The 4,486-nt window shown below is 43.7% G+C and overlaps 1 non-coding gene across 1 annotated transcript; it reads right to left on the bottom strand.

The window, feature by feature from the left end:
• Positions 1-2,803: 2,803 nt before the first annotated feature.
• On the bottom strand, positions 2,804-2,910 carry LOC120100145 (U6 spliceosomal RNA). Its single transcript, XR_015656397.1, has one exon. It is a non-coding gene; the product is annotated as a U6 spliceosomal RNA (small nuclear RNA).
• Between the last annotated feature and the right edge of the window lie 1,576 nt (positions 2,911-4,486).

Genomic DNA, 4,486 nt, shown 5'->3' with positions numbered 1-4,486 from the left:
CTCTGAGTGAGCAGAGTTACTTCACCATGAACTAGTGGGTAGAGGAGTAGAGGTGAGGATGGAGGAAATCATGAAGACTTAAATAGGTAGTGAGGTTAGCTGGAGCCTAACATGAGAGTACATGACTGTTACACAGATAGAGAAGCTGCAGTCCTCAGGATCTGACATGGAAGATGTGCTTGGGGTCCCCAGACCCCCATCAGAAAGCCAAAGGAGCTGTGCATTTTGAGGGGGTCTAACCATATGGGTCCAGGGGGCTCCAAAGTGTCAGGGGGCAGGGCAGACCAGAGCGTCCCAGGCTCCTGATATCCATTCAGCACAGTAACAGGGTTGCGTGAGAGAGGTGGGCAGTCAGGACTCTGCCTCCCAGCCCTTTTCTAAGCACTGGGCGGATGGGAGCAGGCCTGTGGAAGGCTGATGCATGCTGCTGTCACTCCAAGGTGTAATTAAAGAGATGTATGCTAATTTTTAACTTGGTTAAGGGATATTAACTTAGACAAATGAACCTCTCCTTTCCCAATAATTAGATATCCAAACAAACACACGCTTTCTCCCCAATTAAATGAATGGAAAATTTAAGCTGTGGAACCCAATTTCAATATGCCCTATTTGTTATGAGTTTCCACTTCGCTGCCTTCCTTAACTTCACAAAAGCAAACTACCCTATCAAGAAGCATAATAAAATCATAACAGTGAAAATATCATTTTGATTTTGGGAGGGCATAAAATAAATGCTCATTTACAGTTGTGGGGAAAGACACTTGTGTTTAGTGAAAATGTCATGCTGTTTCCAAGAGACTATTGCTCAAAGTCCCCAAGCCCATAGTATCCAGGTGGTACATCTCAATATTATATTTAATTTAAAGGCATGATGATGATCTCTTAGGTATAGAAAGGATGGAGTCTATCGAGCAAAGCTGGTATTTCAAAATTAAATGGCAGAATTAGAGGAGAAAGGAAGAACAACGAGTGAATTATGCATTTTTTGCTTGTGTGTGTTGTATTCTCTCTCTCTCTCTCACTCTCTCTCTCTCTCTGTGTGTGTGTGTGTGTGTGTGTGTGTGTGTGTGTGTGTGTGTGTGTGTGTGTGTGGTATATGAGCATGTGAGGGGTCAGAGGGTGCAAGAACTCATGTTAGCACATGCGGAAGCCAGAGGAGGGCACTGAGTACCCTGCTCTGGCATTCTCCGTCTTACTTCTTTGAGTCTTTCCCTCACTGAACCCAGGGCTAGGCTATAGGGCAGCAAGTCCTAGCTACCCCTCTGTCTTACTCCTACAGAGCTGGGATTATAGCTATGTGAACAGTCATGTCTGGCTTTTTATGTGGCGCTGGGATTTGAACTCAGGTCCTCAGGTTTGACAGCAAGCATTCTTATCCTCTTATCTATCTTCCAGCCTGAGATTACATGCTCCAGTAAAATGCCTTTTGTTTTCATATCAGTGGCTATAGTGTGGGTGTGCCTCTGATTGAGTAGACTAATGCAGCCCAGACTGGAAACACCCAGGTGCTTGTCAGTTCTGCAAACCACAGGTCTTGGGAGATTTCTAGAGTGTTTCAGTGTAAGAAAGCTGTGTGTGCTGTAGGCCACCCATCTCTTCCCAGAACACACTGTGGAATGCCTGGGGTCATGGTGTGCTGCAGAGTACAAGGCCACTGAGTACACCGAGAGTGATGTATGAAACTTTTAAAGAACTGGATGCACCGGGCAATGTGCTCCAAGTATGTTAGAGACTTAATATAACCCATACAATAATACAATAAAAGGAAAAGACAGGAATATTTTGAAAGTTACTGCATATAATTATGGGAAAATGTATGTGAAGAAGGCTGCTATTTGCTTACTAACCATCTATAAAAATAAAGCGCTTTATATATAGAAATACATTGTTGAACTAATGCATTTCACAAACCAAAAATGAAAAATAAGAAGCATTGGATGTATCTGAGCTTATATAGGGAGAGCCATGACACTGACACTTGTGGGTAGTCTACCTGAAGCTGGTTGTGGCCCTTAAGGAGGATGATGGGCTTGCTCTCTGTATTGGCTCTGTCTGCCACCAGGAGTGCCACAGCCAACTATTAGGCCCTCTTTTTTTTTCCTTTTTCCTCCATCTTTATTAAATTGGGTATTTCTTGTTTACATTTCAAATGTTATTCCCTTTCCCGGTTTCCATGCCAACATCCCCCTAACCCCTCCCCCTCCCATTCTATATGGGTGTTCTCCTCCCAGTTCTCCTCCTATTACCACCCTCCCCACAAGAATCCCGTTCACTGGGGGTCCAGCCTTGGCAGGACCCAGGGCTTCCCCTTCCACTGGTGCTCTTACTAAGATATTCATTGCTACCTTTGAGGTCAGAGTCCAGGGTCAGTCCATGTATAGTCTTTAGGTAGTGGCTTAGTCCCTGGAAGCTCTGGTTGCTTGGCATTGTTGTTCATATGGGGTCTCAAGCCCTTTCAGATCTTTCAGTCCTTCCTCTGATTCCTTCAACGGGTGTCCCGTTCTCAGTTCAGTGGTTTGCTGCTGGCATTCACCTCTGTATTTGCTGTATTCTGGCTGTGTCTCTCAGGACAGATCTACATCCGGCTCCTGTCGGCCTGCACTTCTTTGCTTCATCCATCTTATCTAGTTTGGTGGCTGTATATGTATGGGCCACATGTGGGGCAGGCTCTGAATGGGCGTTCCTTCTGCCTCTGTTCTACACTTTGCCTCCCTATCCCCTCCCAAGGGTATTCTTGTTCCCCTTTTAAAGAACGAGTGAAGCATCTGCATTTTGAGTTTCATGTGTTCTGTGCATCTAGGGTAAAAATATGGAATGCTTCACGAATTTGCATGTCATTTTTGCACAGGGGCCATGCTAATCTTCTCTGTATCGTTCCAATTTTAGTATATGTGCTGCTGAAGGGAGCACTATTAGGCCCTCATAGTTGTGACCCCTTGGGCTCTGAGCATCTGCCCCTACCAAGCAGTGCTTGCTCATGTCATCCCTCTCTGACGACTCCATGTCACCTGCCTTAAAGATTGTACTGTGCCTTTCTGGGACTCACTTAAGGCCTGGCAGTGGCCAAGGGAATTGATGTCACAGTAAAAGTACCATCAATGCCATCATTTTAGTCCTTCAAGATGATTGGTAATGGTGTCCAGAACATATCTCACTGGGACCAGCCTTGTCTCGGCTGGTCGTACCACACCCTCTTCAGCTCTAGTCTCTGCTCTTACTGTGTGGCATAGACTAGAGACTATTGTGTGTTTACATCTCTTTCCAAACAGTAATCACAAACCATGGTCTACACACAAACATGCAACTCACAGGTATGTGTTATTTGACTTGAACCTTTAAAAAAATAGAAGTCAATTTAAAATATATAGGAAAATGGGCTAGACATCCAGATTACTCAAGAGTCTTTCCCGTGGGAGTCTCTCCCACTGCTTGGCTGCTCTGTCTTTAGCCAGAGTCTGCGACCCTGATACCTTACAGCCACTAGCTGAAGCATCCTTTCTTTGGGCTAGTTCCATGGCATTAGTGCATGACCTAGAAAGGGTTCTAGGGGGTGTTAACCTAAGCAAAGGTGATAGGTCATGGTAAATGTTAATCTATGATTTATTTAAATATGAATCTATAATCTATTTATATATCTATCAGCAATATTTACTTACCATGTATTATCTAATTATCAGTTTATCTAGCATCCACCTACCTGTCATCTAATTATCAACCTATTATATTCATATATTATCTGTCTATCAATCTACCTACCTATATTTATTTATCTTTGTACATGTTTATCCACCTAACTGCCACCTACCCATCTTGTCTATATTATCTTTCTTATCTGCCTGGCCTACCCAGGAAGCTTTTTTAGATTGTGATTTTTTAATTTTGTTTGTTATTACTGTGTATTTGTGTGTGAGTAAGTGTACTTGCCACATGGAGGAGGTCAGAGAACAACTTTTAGAAGTTGGTTCTCTCTTTTCACCTTCTTGAGGCAGGGTCCTTCTTGGTTTTGAGCTGGCATACTTCAGGCTAGATAGCTCTCTGGTGATTTGCCTGTCTCTACCTTCTGTCTTGCCACAGGAGTTCTGGGGTTACAGCCATGAGGCTTTGCATGCGTTTCATTTGTTTGTTTGCTTGTTTGTTTGTTTGTTTGGTGGTGGTGGTGGTAGTTGGTTTTGGATATTAGACTCAGATTATCAAGATTACGTGGAAAGTTCTTTTATCTGGTGATCATCTCTCCAGAGCTCACCCAACTAACTTTTTAGAAATGGGGCAACATTTGTGTTACAGTCCCTGACACAACAGGCAGCTGGCACTTTGCAGATAATCCATAGGTATTTGTTAGATCAGTAACATTTCTGGATGCAGAACCAAGGTTCACTTATCAGCTGAGGCTTATGAGAGATCCCGACTCTCACTCAGGATGTCTTGCCTTCAACATCTCCAGGTCAGGGTTGAGATGGACCTCGTTCTGGATAAAACAGCCTCTCTT

Source organism: Rattus norvegicus, chromosome 1, assembly GCF_021556685.1.
Source record: "Rattus norvegicus strain SHRSP/BbbUtx chromosome 1, alternate assembly SHRSP_T2T, whole genome shotgun sequence".
NCBI lineage: Eukaryota > Metazoa > Chordata > Mammalia > Rodentia > Muridae > Rattus > Rattus norvegicus.
This window is presented reverse-complemented; position numbering and strand designations above follow the sequence as displayed.